This window comes from Rhinatrema bivittatum, chromosome 14, assembly GCF_901001135.1.
Source record: "Rhinatrema bivittatum chromosome 14, aRhiBiv1.1, whole genome shotgun sequence".
NCBI classification, from domain to species: Eukaryota; Metazoa; Chordata; class Amphibia; order Gymnophiona; family Rhinatrematidae; genus Rhinatrema; species Rhinatrema bivittatum.
Genome location: NC_042628.1, coordinates 52,987,972 through 53,010,095, shown reverse-complemented (window position 1 = coordinate 53,010,095; position 22,124 = coordinate 52,987,972). Strand labels below are relative to the sequence as shown.

The window sequence follows — 22,124 nt, the reverse complement described above, 5'->3', positions numbered from 1 at the left end:
CCGTACTGCCCTGATCAGCGACATCTAAGAGTCGCTCGCAGGGAAACAGCGAGCACAGAGAGCGGAGTAAAAGAAATTTCCAGCTTAGCTGTTACATACGGAGATCAGGGCACCAAGTAATGCAGGAAAATAGTGCCAGGAAAAGTTCATTCTCTCTAATGCTATTCTGGTGCTAACCATAAACTACCCTCTCTCTCTCTCTAGGATTCGTGTAGGATTTAATCACCCATATCTGTCCCCTTCACCATCTTTTTTTATACGTATAGATATATATTTGGCAGCTCAGAGTTGCAACAAATCTTTCAGACAAAAATACATGATCCAACAAAAGAACTCAGTTATTGCCCCCCAGTCACTCTCCCTCCCTCTGTCCCAGTATTTACAGCTACAGCCATCCATCTATTGCACTATCCACCTCTCTCACTCTCAAACCTCCTCTCCTCCATTCTCCAGTCCTACTGGAGATGCACTTGTTCAAAGAAGCACTTACTCTGTTTAAGCCTGTCCCCCTTCCCAGGTGATCCCCTGGCGCAGCAGTCCTGTAACTGCCCCATCCTCAAGCTAGATTTCTCCGAATCATTTCGATAACGCTAGATGCCATTTCTTCCCGAGTGTCTTGTAAGCTATCTAGGGAAGAGAACTTCCTTACCTACTGTACCGACATGATTTATACTACAGCCATACATTAATATGGGGCTACATCTGCTAGCATGATATACAAATAAGAAATATGAATCTTACAGTAACGATCTATGCTACTTAAGCATGTCTGTCCTACATGGATCCCAGAGAGCTGGCACTGGACTCCTCTGCACCCCGAAACTACACAATGACAGGGACAATCACGTAGCCATAACAAGCTCCTTCCCTGGGCTTTCTTCAATAACAAGCCACTGAAAGAGAAGCTATGACAAGGGGGGGGGCTGGTCAGCACCTTTTGACCCCCCAACTTGCTACACACTGGCATCAGTAAATCGGAAGAGTTTTTATTGTCACTGTATTTCTGACTGTCAGCAGAATCGAAGCACCGAGCAAAGAAAATATATATCTGTTTTTAAAGAAGTCTCTAGCTCCATCCACCACCTGAAAGAGGGACACCCAGGCTTCATGCAGCACACATGACTTGCAACATGCACAGAGACATTCTCACACGTACGATAGCTGCATCATGCTTGCAGTGCGTGAGCAAGCTTAATGAAGGCATTTTTCTTTGATGTGCCAAAAGGCGGAATATAAATAAATATAGAGAGGTTCTCAAACCAGCTCTAGAATGGTCTGTGAAAGACTGCAATGCCTGGCAGTGCCACATGGGAGAAGTCAATAGTCTAAACGGCTTGCAAATGGTACTGACCTAAAAGTCCCAGGCTCTATGTCCCTACATCTTTAAGTGCAGGAGCTCTTCTGGGGTTTCCTGATCCAAAACACTTTCCAATCACGGGAGGAAATAGGAAGCCTGATCGACAGCCCCACCAACACTGCAGCAAGGAGGCCATGCTGGAAGTCCTGGCACAATCAAGGACTGATCCAGGAGCCTCAGGCCTAAGGGAGAGATATTGCTGACCTGCTCAAACGTGCAAATAAAAAATTGATTTAGCCCTTTAATTTTTATGGTAAAAGAGTCAGAATCTTATAAAAATTGTATTGACCTGAAAGGACCTGATTCACAAGAGGCACTGCTTTGCAGTCCAAAAAAATTGATTCCCATGTCAAAACACAGAAAATTCCAGGCCTGTGGGGCTGGCTTACAGTAATTTGGAAAGCCTGGTTCTAAGATGCTGACCATGGGACGCCCGCACAGGAGACACCCTACTTTCACCATTTACAGCATCCGTGCTCCTACTGGTGCACGTGGCAGCCATGTTTTGGTGGAGGCAGAGGCACCCCAGAAGTAGTACTCCTTTCCTGCCAAAAGCTGGGTGGAAAACACCATGGCAGAAAGTCAAGAAAGCAGCAGAACAGAAAGTGCAATAATGAAACGTCCAGTTTGAACAAGCTGCTCTCTAAAACACTCCCCCTAGCAGTAGCACCCACAGGTCCTGACTGCCAGGGAGTGTATAAGAAAGGCTCTGCAGCCATCCAGTCCCCCAGGAGGTTTCACGTATGTGTCCGTCACCAAAACATCTGTCCTCAGACACAATAAAGGAGTGAAACAGCAGGAGGAAATATGGAACATAGTGTGGCGTGCACAATAAAAATGTAAGCTGCCACAAGAACTGTATAGCATCTTCAACACTTCAAGTCTGTTGGCCTAGGTATACACGCCATTGTATAAGCTTTTAGTTCCTGGCATCATCATTGCAGACATATTGGAAGACTATTTAAGGCTCAAGCTACAACATGCGGGCTATAAAATATTCAACCACAACTAGAACCTTCCAATCTTTCACGGTCACCTTCCCTGTCAAAACCAACTTACCCAGTGGCCCATACATCAATTTCAAAGTAACAAGGGAGCACAGTAAACAATGGCTGATAAAGACCAATTGGCCCATCCGGTCTACCCAGATGGGAAGATGCACACCCACATTTCCACTGCCCAGACCATCACCACCCTTCTGCAATTTTCCCAAGCATGTTCCTGGGTCATTCCTTCTACCAGTTACTCCTAGCAGCCCCTAAATACCAGGATGTTTGTCTGGCCACCATTTGTCTGTAGCCAGCTGAAGAAAATGTTCCATGAAAAGCAGAAAACCCTCACTGTGAAACTACATTTTACAAGCTTCATTCACTCATTTTCTTATAGGGATCTCAGTGTCTGTTTCCTTGGCACGTTGCCTTCATCTCTTCCTCTCACTTTCTCCATCCCCTGTGCTCTCCCCCTCCTCCTCTCTCCACTTCTAATTTTGTCCCTTCCTATCAAATTTCTGCTTTCAGTTGTCTGCACTCCCTCTCTTCTCTCCTTTGTTCCCTCGTGCCTCCTTTGTCTTTCATCCATCCCTTTTTCATTCTCACATTTTCCTTGCTCTCACCTTCTGTCGCTTTCCCTCTTTGAATTTTAGCTTCCTGCAGTGATCATTCAAAACTGGTGTTATTTGAACATTAGAGCGAATGCAGAATTCAATGGGACAAGGAAAAACAAAGTCAAGTGAATATCTTTAAGACAGCATCAGGTACTCTCTAAAAAAAAAAAAGCCCCAAAAAAATCCCCCAAAATATTAACTATCACACAATATAATGACTTATTCAACAAGGCCATCCCTATTTGCTTGGTAATGTAACAACTTCATTGCTGCCCTGTGTGTTAAGCAATGACAACAACCACTTTCAACATAAAACACCATAAAAACAATTGCTGTTTATAGAAAAACTCAAATGCATCATGATACCACCACCAGCATGGGCTAAATAGCAACTCAAAAGCCCAATATGGAGTCAGCAGAAAAGCAACAATGTTAAGAAAACAACCATCAGCCTGGGATGAATAGACTTCCCAAGAAAACCCTACATAGGTTCAACAGAAAAGAAACTTAATAACAATCATACTTTATGGTCAACAGAAAATATAGCACTCTCAGCATATGCTCAACAAGAAACAGCAAATCCAGCTCAGGCTCAACTGGAAAAACACTAACCCAAGGGAAACAACCCTAAATGAGTTAACAAAAACACACAACAATCGCAATATAGACTAAATAGGAAAAGTCAAACCAAGCTCGACAGCACATGGACTAATACAGTGAAGGCTCGACAACAAACACAACAAATCTAATAATGCTCAACAGCAAATACAATAATCCTAACTCTGTACTAAAAAAAAAAAAATGCAACAAATTCAGCATCTGTTCGACAAGAAACCCAACCATCCCACTATAAGCTTGAAAAGAAACATAGCAATCACATCATCTACTCAACAGAAAATGTAGCAAACCCAGGAAGAAACACAACACCGGCTGTCAAGAAAATGCAAGACTATCACCAGTTGTTCAGCAAGAAACACCACCAGCAAGCAATCCATCAAGATAAAAAATATAAAAAATAATAAAGAACATGTATCTCAACACCATACAAGGATGCCAAATTCTCAGTAACAGACAAAACAATAATGCCATCTTATGCTGAATGGGCAAACTGATACTGCAGAGTCATTCATCATTAAAATGCACCATCACCAAACATTTAGGGTCTTATTCAAAAAATAATTTTTAGGTACAGAATGGAAAACAATCCTCTTTGAATAAGTTCTTTAGTGAGAAATGCAGTAAGAACTCAAAATGGACTTCATTAAATCTAGACTCATCAACATCCACTCATTATGCTAAGCTACAAAGTTATCAACATCAATTCAACACAGTCAACATCTACATATTATAAAACATTCAGCAAACTTATCAAACCAGCGCAGTGCAATATCCACCATGATGTCAATGATAAGACAGTAGCACCAGTCAATGAGAATGGCATAGCACTCATCAAAAAAACAAGAAACCTGCTGCGCATAACTCCCTTAAAAATTCAGTCCAAAGGTTATTTGGGGTGGGGGTGAGGAGACACACTCACACCCACAGAGAAAGCCTAGTTGTCTTTCTTCAGAAAAAAAGAGCATGTTAACAAGGCAACGCTATCATTGAACACAGCAGCAATGCAGCATTATTATTATTGCTCACCTCACACTGGAATTGCACAGGAAGCACTCTGCAAAAACATGCAGCAATGAAGGCCGAACATGACAAAGGACCTGATAGCTGCTATTCAGAATATGCAAAGCTAGTTTCACCACCTGGAACAAAAGATGAACTTGTTATGGGGCCTAAACTAGCAGTTACTGAACAATGTATCTTAAAAAAAAGTGGCGTGAATGCAAACTTATAACTACTATTTAAACATTTTATACTGAAAATGTTTAAACAATACACAGGAGTATCAGACAGTTCAAGGGCTCAGGTATGTAATGCCTGCAAAACCCTCTAAAATCTATCATTTACCCCTTCTAATATGCAAAGTGTGCAAAGTTCATGTAGAAATGCTACTCTTAAAAACATAAATCCAAGTTAACAATCAATTGTACCAAGTGATATCTCCAAAGTTAATAAACATGTACTGAACACTATGATTCAGTCCCAACATCGGCCGACGTTTCAGCAAAATGCCTGCATCAGGGGAATTAAAAGTTTGAACAAAGAGTTAGTGAACTACGCCATGTGGGATCTTCACCCCTGCTTGAACTCTTCAGTGCTGTTCTCTGTTAAGTTTGATAAAATACATTTTAAGGGGTTCCCTATCAGAGTCGCCTGTTCTGCTTGCAGCTCAATATTTATTATTCACAGACTACAAAGGAGGGCTTGGTAATTAGAATATTAACTAAAGACTCTCTGGTTTGGTCCATTCCCTCCTATTACTGGACTACTTTGAACAATTCATCATTATGAATTTTCAAGATTTTGGGGAATCTGACATTGTTATTCATAGAAATCATTTTAATGAATATAAAGCAAAAGTCAGTGTATGCTTCTGAATTTTGCAGGTGGGTATCGGACCTCCAGTGGAATGAGCCAGGTCTTCCCTTTCATTTCAGAGGGGGTTTGGCTAGTAAAGTAAACTAGGGGATGCCTTGCAGAATCCCTGAGAGAGAGATCAGGAATTACCAGACCCAACTCCTGCCTCATCTGTGTCTGAGGCTCCTACTGAGCATCCAGAGATCTACCTCTAGCCAGGAAGAAACACCACTGCTAGACAGATCTCTGCTGTTACTGCAGGCAAGCCAGCCATCGATTGGTTTCTTCTTCTATCAGACCCAGTAACTGGAGGGACCAGAGGTGGGAAACTGCCAGTCCCAACATAGCAGAGAAGGTTGGATAGGGGCAGAGTTTTAAAATCCATTGGAAGTCTCTATGCAGCTCTTGGAAGGGAAGGGAGGTCCAGCAGGAGGCTATGATCAAGTCTTCAGCTTCTGCCAGTTTCGTGGATGCCACCTTTGCTCAGTAACAGTGGATTCCAGTGAAATATAAGGAATCCTTGATTCCAGAAGAAACAGTTGATGGTTCTGCCTCATCTTCTGGACCAGTGGGCCTGGAAACAACCATAGTCATAATAAACACCACAGAGGCACGTCAAAAATCAATTTGTTTTGACTTGATCCATGCTCCATGTTTATCAATCATTCTGAGGTTGGTCTCATTAGAGCAGTATGACCAAGTAATTGCTTGGAGACAAGGATCTATCTTGTCGGTCTCTGCAGCCAAAATTGCAAACTGGACTTAGGAAGGAAAATCTTTCACCCTTCTGACTTCAGCCAACCAAAGTAACTCTGTGGAGTGGCAGTATAAAGTACCTCAGAGCTATCTATTAAGTGTACAGCATTTTGTGATGTAGTTGGTAAGGTCACCTGGTGATCCCGGGCAGCTACTAGTTCCAGTCATGGTCTACTGGTGATTCAGTCCTGGTGCTGCAGAGGCCTCACCCCTCCAGTGATTTCATCAGCAGCCAACTTCTAGAAGGGGGGCCACTCTAGGAGGGTGTTTGCATCTGGACAGCAGCAATGGTAATAAGAAGGGGACTTCCATCCACCGAGCCCATCGGCTTATCAGCTGATGTTCCAGCCATTGCCTGTTGGTGCTCTGGTCTCAGTGCTGTGGAGATTCCACCCCCTCCAATGATGTCAATAGTGGCTGCCTTCAAGAAAAGAGCTGCATTGGGGGCAGATCACTCCCAGAGAAGCGAGCTCAAAGGAAGTTGCCTCTTTGGGAGCAACTAATAGTTACAGGTATAGCTGAGGCGAAATTTACAATTGTTGCAACCGTCCCTTCCTGACGGCTTCACTCTGCCTACCTTTCTTTCTTTGCACCTCCTCTTGCTATGGACGGACGCCTGGCTGCCACGGCATCTGCCTGCTGTCCTCTCCGGCACTGCCTCCCGCCATGCTCCGCTGGTACCTGAGGGCGTGCGCGCCGTGCAGCCCTCACTCTTATTTCCTACGTGACGTGACCCTCAGGGGCATCCCCCTGTGATGACGTCACGCTGCCCAGATATTTAAAGCCTACAATGTGGGGGGGGGCGCTGTTCGCATTCCATGTGAGAGGACGCACGTCGGCTCTGCTCCGCCTCCTCCAGGCCTAAAAACCCCCAAAAAAATCACAAAAATAATTTCTATTTTTTCGGCGGAACGCAACCTGAGGCTTTCAACCATATTAATCAGACTTTTACGATGACCAGCAAACAGAGACCGACCGATCTCCGCAAATTTTCATACGGGAAAAATTCAGCAGGCACGGACCAAGATGGCGCTGATTCTCAGGATCCAGAGCCTTCTGATTCGGAAGAAGTGGAGGAAAGCGCACACGAGCTGGGAGACTCGGGAGAGGGTACATCCACTTCTTTACTCACCCGAGAGGAGGCAAGAAGATGGTTTATAGAATTGAGATCCGACCTGAAGCAGTATAAGGCTGATATCATGGCGTCCGTGGTTGACCTTAAGATGACCTGGCAGCCATGGGTACCGTGTGGATGAAGTAGAAATCATGTTGAACGGCCATGGGGACCTGATAAACACATTGGTAACTCAGCAAGAAGCTACAGCTGCTGACTTTAAATCGATTCAAGACAAACTCGAGGATTTAGAGAACCGGGGCAGGCGGAATAATGAGGATCCAGGGAGTCCCGGAAACCCTGGATTTCGCGGATGCACAACTTGTTGCGACACAGATTTGTACTTTTATTCTAAATAAAGGAGAAGATGCCCCGGGGGGAGCAGCAGAGCCCAACACAAAAATACGAATTGAGCGAGCTCACAGAGCGTTGGGACCACGTAGAGATCAGCAGCCTCGGGATATAGTATTGTGCTTTACCAGCTATCCTCTCAAGGAACATATATTGAATGAGGCAAGGCAACTGAAGAATATCACCTGGAACAATCACCATATTTCTCTGTATCAAGATCTGGCACCGATCACACTCAAAAGAGATTTGACTTGAGAGAGGTAACAGCAGCACTACGAGACAAGGATATACGCTATCGTTGGACATACCCCTTTGGCTTGTCCTTTACTTATCAGGGGGTCAACCATCGGGTTACCTCCTTAGTAGAGGCAAAAGCAGCTTTTCTCAAGGCTCAGCTGCCAGTTTCCTTTTCCAATGCTAACCATGGGCGGTTTCTGCTCCTCACACAGCACCACGGTGGCAGAGGGCAGGAAAAGGAGGTAAAAGGCTCACATCGCCAAACAGAGCGAACCAAATCTCAAAACTCTGATCAAGGATGAACTGGAGCTAACTCTTTTTGCAGAGGTTCATTTGTACTATACGACCTGAAGGATGAGGTTTCCTCGCCAGGTTTGCCACAGGCGTTGACTGTTTTTGATTGGCTTTGGGTTGAACTGTTTGTTTCATATTCTTATGTTCTAATGTATTTATACTATTCTCAGGTTGTTCTTCACAATTAGGGGGGTTATCATATAATTCTTCACATTACGAGTTTCCAGGCCCCTAGGAGTCAAGTATCCTACAGCGGGACTTGGGATACGGCAGGATGTCTAGGCCTCAGAATCAACCAAACTAGCTCCTTTTTTTATGGGATGAGTGGACAGACAGAGGCTTATACTCACAAATGGAGGCACATTGTATGAGGGTTGGAGGGTGTTTGGCACTATCTACTCTGGGGGTATAGATGGATGCACGCAACACCGTTTCTTAATGGCGACCAAATTGATATCCCTTAATGTAAAAGGTCTTAATTCCCCCCAAAAGCGGCAGCTTCTTAAGCGGGAGCTTCAAAGGCAGGCAGCCGGGATTATTTTTCTTCAAGAAACACATGTTCGAAAGAAACATGAGCATTTACTAGCTTTCCCACAATTTCCTATCACCTGGTGGGCCGCCAGCACAACTGAACAGAGGTACGCGGGGGTGGGTATTTTGTTCTCCTCTTCATTTGTACACGAGCAGGTCGAAGTGGTGACTGACCCGGGGGGTAGATTTCTCATTAACAAAATCAAAATTGATAAACGAATTTTCACTCTTCTTAATGTGTACTTTCCTAACCATCACCAGGTGACTTTTATTAAACGGCTACATAACCTGTTACAGCAACATGCAGAGGGGGAGCTGATAGTTGGGGGGATTTTAATTTTGTTATGGACCCAGCTAAGGACTCCAGCTCGGGCACGCCATCACACCAGGAGGCTAGATGCGCTTGGCATGGGGTAATGGAGAAGTGGGGTCTGGTAGACATGTGGCGTTCTAGATTTGAACAACTCCCCGCTCTTATACGTTTTACTCCTGCCCTCACTCTACTTATACACGCATCGATTATTTTTTTGTCTCAACCACTTTGCAACCGAGGGTGCAACATGCAGATATTGATAATATCACATGGTCAGACCATGCCCCCATTTGGATAGTTTGCAAACTGGGTGATTCAGGTGGAGGACTTCGCACCTGGCGGCTCAACGATAGCCTTCTTAAAGATCCTACCTTTATAACATCTTTATCAGCACAGATTACAGAGTTTTTTCATGTAAACCAAATGGAAGGCATATCACCCCTTACAGTTTGGGAATGCTCTAAGGCCATGATACGAGGATCATGCATTGCCAGAGCAGCATACTGTAATAAAGAGCGGGAGGCTCAGAGGTGCCGTCTTACTAGAACTTACTGACTTAACCCGGAGGCATAGTAGTTCTCAGTCAGAGAAGCTTCTCAAAGAAATTTCAGCGGTTCGGACTCAGCTCCGATCATTAGAAGATTCGGCTATTAGTCATTCTCTCATGCTCCTAAAGCAGCAGTATTTTGAAGGGGGGAACAAAGCAGGCAAGCTATTGGCTAGACAGTTACGGGCAGCGCAAGCCCAGACAATAATAGCTAAAATATCAACTTCCCAGGGGCAGGTAGTTACATCCTCAGAAGAAATACGCCAATCCTTCACGGATTTCTATGCCCATTTGTACTCCCAGGAAACTTCCATACTCCCTGATAACATTGGTGACTATCTGAAGGGTACTCCGTTACCTCAAATTACCCCTCTGCAAAAAGAAGTCCTTGACAAGCCCATTGTTCCCCAAGTGCTAGCAGCTATTCAGAAACTAAAACCTGGAAAGGCACCGGGGATGGATGGCTTCACGGGTACCTATTACCTTAAGTTCGCTCTTTCACTGGTTGAGCCTCTGACCCAAGCGATTAATTCCTATTAGAAAGCTCCGAGCTCTCCAAGGACGCAAACACTGCTGGCATAACAGCTCCTTGCTAAGCCTGGAAGAGACCCCACACAGTGTTAGTTCATACAGACCGATCTCCCTAATCAACATAGATTTAAAAATTCTGGCTAGGATATTAGCTGCCCGTCTGAATGGGGTCTTACTGGGGATTATACATAATGATCAAGTGGGTTTCGTACAGGGACGCTTGGCAGCGGACAATGTCCGTCGGATTGTGGACATTATAGATCTAGCACACAAGGAAAACCTCCCTGCCATACTACTTGCTTTGGATGCCGAAAAGGCATTTGATTTAGTTCATTGGGATTTTCTTTTTCAGACATTAAATGCTATGGGTTTTGGGCAAACTTTTATTACATGGATTCGTAAACTGTACAACCATCCCGCAGCCAGAGTCAAAGTTAATGGCAGCTATGGACCCCAGTTCTCCATTCAGAGGGGTACCAGGCAGGGGTGCCCACTTTCCTCTCTTCTGTTTGCTATCTTTTTAGAACCCTTTGCCATCCACATCAGAGGCAATGAGGCTGTTAAGGGAATTTCCAAGGGAGGTGCCCATTTTAAGATATCCCTCTTTGTCGATGATGTTATGTTTACTCTTACGGATCCTGGGCGCTCCCTCCAGGGAGTTATGGATGAACTGGGCGCCTTTACTGCAAGATCTGGCATGAAAATCAATTTGATAAATCGGAAATTCCTTAATTAACATTATCCACACTCAGTGGTCACCGACTTTACAGCAACGGTTCCCTTTAAATGGGCAGCTACATCTCTAAAATATCTGGGGGTTAGGCTGGGGTCGCACACTAATTCTCTGTATGACTTAAATTATAGACCGCTGGTCGATAAGATCAGGGATAACTTGGAGAAGTGGCTGGAGCTTTCTCACTCCTGGTTAGGTAGATTAGCTATTAAGATGAATGTTCTCCCTCGTTTCTTATATTTTTTTTACCACTATTCCTATATACCTTTCCCCCATGTTGCTTCGAAATTAGCAACAAATACTGGGCCACTTCATCTGGCGGCGGCGCCCTCCTAGGATAGCCAGGGCTACTTTGTTTCAGCCTAAAATTCGAGGGGGACTACAGGTGCCCAATCTTCTGTGGTATTACGGAGCGGCACAACTAGGGGCCTTAGTTGCTCTTCACGGTACCAAGGAGATTCCGCAATGGGTCAGGCTAGAGCAGGCATACCTGGGCCGTTTCCCAATTGATGCTCTTCCTTGGCAACCACAAGTGACTAGAGGGGGTACTGATAATATAGCATTTGCTCTGCACACCACACTTCGAGTCTGGGACTTGTGGAGACGGATATTGGTGGGCCCAGAGCGTTTTTCTATGATGACCCATTTGTTTACTAAAGCCTACAATGTTTGCTAGCCTTTGAGTTAGCAAGGGAATCTTATGGATGGGATTCACTCTCTGTATCCAGCTACTCTGCCTCTCCAATTTCCATTAGATTCTTAACGCTAACGGGATACCCGCTCCTCGGGGGCCTCACTTGCTTTTCAGGTCGCTATCAGGAAACCGGTACTCGCTCCTCGAGGGCCCATGTTCCCTGACTCACTGCCTGCTCCTATCTTTCTTCTGCTTGTGAGTACTACCATCTTCACCTCAGAGCTGTTCCCTGGAACCAGGTACTCGCTCCTCGAGGGCCTGCCTCCGTTCCAGCCCTATTGCCATCTCCTACGTGGAACCACTGTGTGAGTACATTACCTTCAAGCCTCTCAGCTCTCAGGGATCAGGTACTCGCTCCTTGAGGGCCTGCTCTCCCTATCCTGGGGTTCTCCATACTGGAGATTTGTGCATATTCCACTGTACTCATTATTCTCAGTCTTTCCACTACAGAGCTGCTACCGGAGGAGTCACTGTTCCAGCGCCTGAGGGATACTAGCCCAGCTGGGCTACTTCTACTGCTCACTACGGCCACCTCTGGTGGCTTCATCACATTGTCTAATAAAAGATCAATCTCTGTGTGTCCTAAGCTGAGCCTGACAGCTCCTCACAGGACTTCCCCCCATGGGCGTGGTTAGCTGCCACAATGTCCAAGGGTCCACCCAAACCTCACTAATTATAACAGATTGCTAACTCCATGGATCCGACACAGCTCAATGCCTTACAGGCCGTCCCTGGCCTAGCCCTGCGCATTGCTAAACAACAAGATGCCTGGAGAAGCTCACTTCAGCGTTTCATCAGCTACAAGCCAGAAGACGCAAGGCGCTACTTCCAGTAATGAAGGTCAGTTACCTGAAGTACTATAAAGACTATGGTACCTCTGGCTGCCCCAGTTCGTTTCTCTGGAGAGATTCAAAGAACTAGAGGTTTCCTAAACCAATGCTGCATACATTTCGCATTGCAACCTGCATACTTCCTCACAGCTTACACCAAGACTACTTATATTCTATCTTATCTTGATGGAAGGGCCTTGGTCTTGGGCTTCAACGCTGTGGGAACATAAGGATCCAATCCTGCAGGATATTGATGGATTTCTAGAATTATTTAAATCCGTTTTGATGATCCTGCTTGAGTGACTGTTGCTTGGTTCTGACCTGGTAGACCTGAAGCAAGGCCAACCGACCACTGGCTGATTTTGCAATATGATGTTCAAGACTCTGCTACAGAATTATGCTGGGAACCTAAGATGCTGAAAACTCTCTTCTTCAGATGTCTGAATACCCGCTTGAAGGATGAGCTTGCCGCTCATTGGACACCTGACTCGCTGGATGAACTAGTGGCTTTGGCTACTAGAATTGACCACCAGCTTCGTGATAAGGTGAAAGAACTCAAGCCTACTAAAGGACCGGTTTAGAAGGAGACTCAAGCTAAACTTGCACCACAGATGGTTCCAGCAGTACCTATTGCCAGTGGAGAAGAACCGATGCAACTTGGTCGCAGTAATTTGACTTCAAAAGAGAGAAGACTTCGGAAGAGGCATGGCTTATGTATGTACTGTGGACAAGCTGGTCACGATGTCCCAACATGCCCTATTCGTCCGGAAAATGGACGGGGCTTAGTCCTATAGGAGGACTTAGGCCTTACCTCGCCTTCTCCTCCGCTCTCTCTACCAGTCTCCCTGACTTGCGGACCGTCTACAATCCAAACTCTTGCCCTTGTGGATTCGGGGGCAGGAGGCAACTTTATACTTCATCGCCTAGTGGAACATTTGAGGATTCCCCTCGTTACTTTAGAAGCTCCACTACTCTTGTCATCTATCCATGGAGAGCCTTTGCCTGCTGATGTCACTTGTCGCACCGAACCAGTGACTCTTCACACCGGAGCCCTCCATACGGAGACAATCCCCTTCTTTGTGTTAGAGAAGGCCATGCACCCTATCATCCTGGGGTTACCCTGGCAGCAGTTGCATCAGCCTCAATTCGACTGGTCCTCCTTGGAACTTTCCCGCTAGGGCCCAGGTTGTCATGGCAGTTGCCTCAAGGAAGTTTCTCCTGTTCTCTGCATGCCTACAACTCCAGTGATGGCAGGACTGCCGCCTTAATATGCATCATTCAGTGATGTGTTTTCCAAAGAAGCTGCTGACATCCTCCCTCCACACAGATCTTATGATTGTGCCATTCAGATGAAACCAAACACTGAACCTCCGAAAGGACGTGTCTTTCCACTCTCTGCAATAGAGAACATCAATGTCCGAGTACATCGATGAGAATTTATAGAAAGGTTTCATTAGACCTTCAAAGTCGTGAGCCAGCACAGGATTCTTCTTTGTGGGAAAGAAGGATGGAACTTTACATCCTTGTATCAACTATCGAGGTCTGAATGAGATTACGATTAAAGACCGTTACCTCCTGCCTTTAATCTCAAAGCTGTTTGACCGGCTTCAGGGAGCCAAGATATTTTCAAAACATGACCTGAAGGGGGCCTACAACTTAGTCCGAATTCGCAGTGGTGACGAGTGGAAAACTGCTTTCAACACTCGAGACGGTCATTTTGAGTACTTAGTAAAGCCCTTCGGCCTGTGCAATGCACCCGCTGTGTTCCAGAACATGATGAATGACATTCTGCGGGATTTGTTGTACAAGAGTGTCGTAGTGTACCTAGAAGACATCCTGATATTTTCTCAGAATATATCTCAGAAGACTTCAACCAAGTTCTACTAAGACTCTGAGAACACCAACTCTACGCCAAGCTATCCAAGTGTGAATTCCATAAAGACTCCATGCCTTTTCTTGGCTACATTGTGTCTAAAGATGGCTTCCAGATGGATCCCCAAAAATTAGAAAGTATCAAGAATTGGTCCCAACCTACCAGCCTGAAGGCCCTGAGACAATTTTTGGGGTTCACTAATTATTATAGAAGCTTTATACAGAACTACTCTTCTTTAACGATGCCCTTGACCGCTATGACCCGGAAAGGGGCCAATGCTTCTAAATGGTCTGCAGAGGCCATTTCCGTGTTCGAAGATTTAAAGACTGCCTTTTCCACGAACCATGCCTACGTCATCCGGACCCCAACAAGCCATTCATCGTAGAGGTCGATGCCTCTGACGTCGGTGTGGGGGCTGTTCTGAGCCAGACTGGAGATTCCAAGTCCTTATGTCCCTGCTCTTTCTTCTCCCGATGCTTCTCTCCGGCAGAGAAGAATTATGGGATCGGTGACAAAGATCTCCTGGCTATTAAGTTGGTATTCGAAGAATGACGGTCTTGGCTCAAAGGCGCTCAACATCAAATTAACGTGTTTACGGACTATAAGAATCTAGAGTATCTTCGCCATGCGCAATGTCTTAACCATAGACAAGCTAGATGGTCCTTATTTTTCAACCGCTTTGACTCTCGTGCTCAAATATCACCCCGGAGAAGAAACAAGAATACCAGAGCTGATTGCCCCTATCACGCTCCTTTCTCTCGGAGATATTCCGAAGAGCCGCAGCACATTATCGACCCGAAGAAAGTCATCTTAGCGCTACTCATTCTGTACCCCCAGTAAAACCATCATGCCAAAGCATCTCAGAAAGAAAGTGCTCTAGTTGGGCGCCACGATTCCAAGCTGGCTGGCCAGCCGGTCAACGCCGTACCCTGCGAAGCTACAGCAGTATTATTGGTGGCCAACTATAAGGAAGATACACTCTCCTATGTGGCATCTTGTGCCAAATGGCGCCAAGCACAAACCTACTTCTGGCCAACCATTGGGATTTGTTGCAACCGCTTCCAGCTCCTGGAACATGCCCTGGAAGCATATCGCTACTGATTTGTAGTCGATCTACCCCCTTTCTGGAGGTATGAATACCATCTGGGTCACAGTCGACTGCTTTCAGCAAGATGGCCCATTTCGTGGCACTGCCTGGCTTACCCTCAAGCCTCGGAACTTGCGAAGCTTTCATGTCCATATCTTTCACCTCCACGGGCCTACCGAAGCACATAGTCCTCGGATCGAGGATCACAGTTCACGGCAAGATTCTGGAAGGCCCTGTAGCAAACTCTTCGACATCTCTCTAGATTATACATCTGCCTATCATCCTCAATCCAATGGCCAAACAGAATGGATGAACAGGACCCTGAAACAATTCATTCGGGCCTATGTGAGTTGCCGTCAGAATAACTGGGCCGAACCGTTACCATGGGCTGAATTCGCCATTAATTCTCATCCAGCAACATCAACTGGATCAAAACCATTTGAAGTGGTAAATGGACGTTCACCATCACCGCCACTTCCACTGAAGCTCTCAGTGACGTCCCCAGCAGCTCAATCCACTGCTGAAGAAATCCATCAATTATGGACTCAGATGAAAGCAATGCTACTCAAAGCGAGTGATCGAGCCAAAAGGTTTTATGACGCTCATCATTCCAAAGTGCCTGTCTTTCAACCTGGTGACAAAGTCTGGCTATCCACTAAGCACCTTAGACTGAAGTTATTCTCCTCTCGATTTGCTCCTCGCTATGTTGGACCATTTTCAATCGTCCGACGTCTTGGCAATGTTACCTACAGTCTGAAGTTACCCTCCTGGATTGAACATCCATAACGCTTTTCATGTTTCACTTCTGAAACCACTCATCATCAGTGAATTCTCTTCCAAATCTCAGGAACCATCTCCTATCAATGCAGAAGATGACCTAGAATACAAGGTCGAAGCCATTCTTGATGTCTGCAAAGGAGGCAAAACCTGGGAATACCTTCTCTCATGGGAAGGTTTTGGCCCCGAAGAAAATTCTTGGGAACCTCTGGCTAATATCCTTGACAAAGAGATGCTCCATCAGTTTCATCTCTCGCATCCTTGGAAACAAAAACCTGGTACCCTGCAGAGGAAAACCGCCCTTTGAAGGGGGTACTGTTGCAACCGTCCTTCCTGACAGCTTCACTCACCTACCTTTCTTTCTTTGCACCTCCTCTGCTATGGATGGATGCCTGGCTTCCGCGGCGTCTGCCTGCCATCCTCTCCGGCGCCCCAGACCGGCTTGGGCGCTGCCTCCCGCCATGCTCCGGGTACCTTAGGTGCGCGCGCGCCTCGAGACCTCACTCTTATTTCCTACTTGGCGCGAACCTCAGGGACATCCCCTGTGATGATGTCACGCTGTCCGGATATTTAAAGCCTACAATGTTTGCTAGCCTTTGAGTTAGCAAGGGGAATCTTACGGATGGGATTTGCTCTCCATACCCAGCTACTCTGCCTCTCCATTTCCATTGGACTCTAATGCTAACGGGGTACCCGCTCTCGGTGGGCCTCACTTGCTTTTCAGGTCGCTATCAGGAAACCGGTACTCGCTCCTCGAGGGCCCATGTTCCCTGACTCGCTGCCTGCTCCTACCTTCTCTTCTGCCTGGAAGGATTCGCTACCTTCAACACCACTGAGTACTATCATCTTCACCTCAGAGCTGTTCCTGGAACCAGGTACTCGCTCCTCGAGGGCCTGCCTCCGTTCCAGCCCTATTGCCTTCTCCTATGTGGAACGCTGTGTGAGTACATTACCTCAAGCCTCTCAGCTCTCAGGGATCAGGTACTCACTCCTTGAGGCCTACTCTCCCTATCCTGGGTTCTCCATACTGGGGCTTTGTGCATATTCCACTGTACTCATTATTCTCAGTTCTTTCCACTACAGCACTGCTACTGGAGGAGTCGCTGTTCCAGAGCCTGAGGGATACTAGCCCAGCCGGGCTACTTCTGCTACTCACTACTGCCACCTCTGGTGGCTTCATCACATTGTCTAATAAAGATCAATCTCTGTGTTTGTGTGTCCTAAGCTGAGCCTGACCTGTGGCCCCTCACGGGACTTCCCCCCGTGGGCATGGTCAGCTGCCATAGTGTCCAAGGGTCCACCCAAACTTCACTAATTATAACAATTTAGTTGGATTGAGATATGTAAGCGTTTTGTTATAGATTAGAAGGTGGGTTTTGGAGCTAGTATTTATGAGAAGGGACTGGACTTGCTTGTTATTGCAGACTGATTTGTATGATGGGAATGCTATTTTATTGTCGGCGAGAGCGGTTTTTTGCTTTGTTTATTGTTTTTTTTAGAGGCAATATTCAAATGCTACTTAGCCAGATAAAAGGACTTATCCGGCTAAGTGATGGCTAGCTGAATATCCGACTACATCAGTGGCCGCCGCTTATCTGGATAAGTCACATACCCAGCTAAGTACATAGCCAGGTAAGGTGTGGGAGAGCAATGTTCGGATCAGGTCAGCGCTGTTATTTGGTTAAGCTTAGCCAGATAAGTAGCACTATTCATACTTATCAAGTAAGTAGCTCAAAGCAGGTCTAAACTTAGCTGGATAACATTTATTCTGCCATAACTAGCTGCTGAATATCCTATGTAAATTAGCCAGATAAATCTTATCCAGTTAGCTAAATAGACATTTAGCTTTGAATATTGGCCCCTTAGTAAAGTAAATTTTGTTTTAATGTATACTAAATTATCTGTTAGGAAATGTTATTGTATTGCTGAGAGGAATTTATAATTATGGGATGCATCCTAAACACTCTCCTATAAAGAGTAGGGAAAAGGGAGCTTAGCTTCAGGGACAAACTGTTATTGCATTGTACTTTAAAAAAAAGTATTATGTAAACTGCTTTGTATTTCTTTTTGGAGAAAAAGGTGGTATAAAAATAGAATAGAAAAAAATCATGGCAGATGTCCTTCTTTATTTGATCTCCAGCCAGGAGTAGAATTTCTTTTGGAATAATTTTAATCTTTTTCAGAACCTGAGTTGCAAAGCTCCAAGAATATCTGAATGATAACTTGGAAAAATGACTTGCTCCAACCTTTTACATATCTTCAGGAGCTCCCCGTCTTCTGTATACCAAAGAAAGATATTTCCTTATGCTCTTGTGTGTTTCTACTTAGCCCTAAAACTCAGTTCCATCCATAACAGATATCTGCTACTGTTCATTAATGAACTGTTTGAACACCTCCATGCAGTACACATTTTTGCAAAACAAGATTTGCAAGGTGCTTATAATATGCTGTGGGTCAAGAAGAGTGGTGAATAGAAAACTGCTTTTCAAATCTGTTATGGACAATATGAGTATTTGTTCATGCCATTTGGACTCAGCAGTGCACCTTCTATATTCCAGTAGTTTATTAATGTTGTTAACATATTTTTCTGACATGACAGAGCAGTTTTTCGTCATCTACATAGATTGCATTTTCATTTTTTTTTTGTTCTTTAGAAGCCCCTGCAATGAAAGGAGAACTTTTGTATTTGTTGGAACTCAAAATTTGGTGAAATGTTTCGCCAAAAAAAGAACTTTGATTACAAGATGACCTTGCAAAAAATTAACATTGTGTGTTCTTAGTTCTGGTTCACCTAAGACAGAAAAGATATTTGCTAAGTTAGAGGAGAGAACATTTGGTAAACACTATTAAAATCTTGACTAGACTGGCCATGGGCCTATACAAAAAGAAAGAAAAGGTAGTAGCTGATTGGTCCTCATCCAAGGATATCAAAGCGATACAACTAGTCCAAGGATTTGTTAACTTTTACTGTTGCTTCATCAAGGGATTTTCTTACCTAGCTTCACCAGTAACAACCTTGTTAAAGAAAGGTATTCCCTTATGTTGAAAAGTAGGGCTTCAGAAAGCTTCTGACTTCCTTAATAGTTGCCTTGCTACTCTGGACCCTCAGCTCAGTCATATGAGGTTGAAATTGACATATCCAGTACCACAGAATGTAGTTCACCATTGTGCATTTTACTCCCAGAAGCTGTCTGCAGTGAATGTACCCTCACCTAGTTCAATTATAAGACCAGATTATTTAGCTATGAGCACTGTTAATTCAGAGCTAATCACACATATCTGCTTCAGATCTACCTGTCAAGCAAAAAGTACAACTTAAAAATTCTGAGGAGATCAATGGGTCTATCTTGGCAGAAGGATTGTCTGTATATCAAAAAATACATATAGGTTCCAGAGGACTCTTTATGGTTAAAGAATATACACCTATGTCATGATTTCCCATCGACTAGTCATTTTGGGACAAAAAAAAAAAAAAGATGACAAACCTGACCATCTCTTTCTAATGAACAGAAATCAATGAAGATTTGTAAAAGAATTTCTATCCTGCAGGGTCTGAGCCTGTTCCAAGTACTACATGCCAAGCCTCAGGGACTAATGGTGCCATTGCCACCTCCATCTTGACCCTGAAAACTGATCTCAATGCATTTCATTATAGAACTGACACCATCACAGGTTGCGCCATGGTATTAGTGGTGGTTTACTTACTTACCAGATAGCACACATCATTCCAGTTATGGGACTCTCCTCAGCTAAGGCCATATTTTTGCTCTTATGAATGAGGTGGTAAAATTACCCAGACTCCCATGAACACTGTTTTGGATCAAGGAACGCAGTTCACATCTAAGGTTTGGCAGGAACGTATGATACTACTGAGGGTTTAGTCTATATCTGTCCACAGCCTATCAGTGAAGACGAATGATCAGAGAAGAACTATAACATCCTGGAGTATACTTGTGTTGTTTATGCACCTTCCACCAGAATGATTAGGTCACTCTACTTTGGACAGCAGAGTCTAAATACAATAAAGCCACTCACTCCTTTTCTGAGAAAAAAAATATATACTAATTATGGCCTGCTTGCTCATTTCCATCCAGTACCTGTATAGCAATTGAAGGATCCTGCAATATTAGGCTGCATAAAAGCAGTTCAAAACATCCATGCTCAGCTAGTGCAATATGAAGAAAAAGCAAAGAAACTCCAGAAGAATTAAACAGAGCCACTCATCATCAAGAGAGGAGAGAAGATCTAGGTATCAGCTCAACACCTAAAGACTCAAGGTTGGTAATTAAATCAGAAGTTTATAGGCTTATTTGTAAACAGGTTAACATAGTGAACTTTGAACTCCAACTTTCCACAATCATTCCAAGCCTATCCTGTCTTACAGCAGCACACTAAAACAATATCATAGTAATCCATTCCCACCTCCAACCCCAGTAATGATTCAAGGTCAGGAAGAATTGAGGTAAAAGAAATAAACAATTCATTCAAAGACAGTTTGAGACCTTTACTTTCTTGTGGACTGGGAGAGGTATGGGCCCAGAGGAGCACACCTGGAAGTCAATCGGAAACTTTAACATATACAACCTAGTTAAATGTTTCCTATCTAGCATACCTTCAAAAACCAGCTCCAAGGGCCTCTGGAGATCCCTTTTGGGAGACAGAGATATAATTTCATGCCTTACTGAATAGCAAAAGGAGACCACCATATATACAGACTGGATTCACCAAGAAAAAATATCCGGTGATTATGTTCATTTGAAGGCATGCACAAATGTGTTACAAACCAATATTCCCAAAAATGTCCATAAACATAAACTTGCAGATCTGGATGTATTAAAACAGAGGAAAAGACTGCCACCAGCCTTTTTCTTTGAATTTGTAGACGGTTGCTGTCATGATAAAATGTATATCACATCACAGATGGCTTTGCTTTGAGTGAGTTGAATTTTTTATTCTGTAAAGAAAATTTCTCTAGCTCATACGTTTTTTGTTCTTTTTGGCTTTACACACAAGAGGCAGCCTGTTTAGGTAAAAAGCCTTTGTTGACCGCGACTTTTGGATTAAGCTAAGTGTATTATTTAAGAATTTTTGTATCCTGGATAAAGTATTGAGAAGCACATCCTAAGGATTTTTCTAATTCTATATTGAGCATCGAAGTTTTTTTTTTTTTAAATCGAATAATTAAAGATAGGTTTTTGGTCAATTAAGCAGTGCCATAGCAGCCATTTGTAATTTTGAAAAAAATATAGAAAATACATAAATTAATAGAAAATCAAAGGAAAAATAAATGGATTGACGTTATAACGGTGCTGCTATTTAATAGGAAGGTTTTTTTGTGACTAATTATTTTGCCCCTTCAACCAATTCATAAGGTGGTTGATTGTGAATTGGCATCTGAAGTCTTTTTCCTCCATTTTAAAACATGCCAACCTGCAAGTTTTTATGTTTATGGATATTTTTGTGAATATTGGTTTGTAACACTTTTGTGCATACCTTCAATTGAACAATTGAATGAATATACCGGATGTTTTTTTCTTGGTGAATAATTTAATGCCTTGTCAGTCCTGTACTGGCAAACCATGCATTTACTGGCATAGAGCCTGTGCTTTGAGTCAGTTTTTCTGGAGAACATCTAGCAGCCACTGTAACTAGGAAGTAAAGGGTAGTGGTGGTGATGAGTCCGTTCTGAGGGGTATGGAGGCATCTATCTGTCGACCAGACATGCTGTACTGGGAAGCGTGCTGTCTGCTGGATGCCAAGATCAGAGGCATTATGAAGAGATTGCCAAGAAAAATCTAGCCCACTGACTACTGTCTAACGCTGTTCATCCATGATGACATGAATGATACTGCTAAGTACCACATAGAACAAATTAAAAGTGACTTCATGGCTCTGAGAGAGGATGAAGCAGATATCTGCAGATATCTGCACTGGTGGTATTCTCCTCAGTTCTCCCATTCAAGGATAAAAATCCTGGCGGGAAAGCTCCTATTATGGAGATGAATGAATGGCTGCATAGATGGT

General features: G+C 44.2%; 1 protein-coding gene across 2 annotated transcripts in view; it reads right to left on the bottom strand.

Moving 5' to 3' along the window:
- POU2F2 (POU class 2 homeobox 2) overlaps nucleotides 1–22,124 on the bottom strand; it is a 266,759-nt gene that overhangs the window by 98,390 nt on the left and 146,245 nt on the right. Inside the window, exon 3 of one of the 2 annotated variants that reach the window (XM_029577335.1) lies at nucleotides 4,605–4,717. The exons of the other annotated variant lie outside the window; for it this stretch is intronic. The gene's annotated coding sequence lies outside the window, so the exon portion shown is untranslated. The remainder of the gene's footprint in view (nucleotides 1–4,604; nucleotides 4,718–22,124) is intronic. 2 annotated transcript variants of the gene reach the window in all.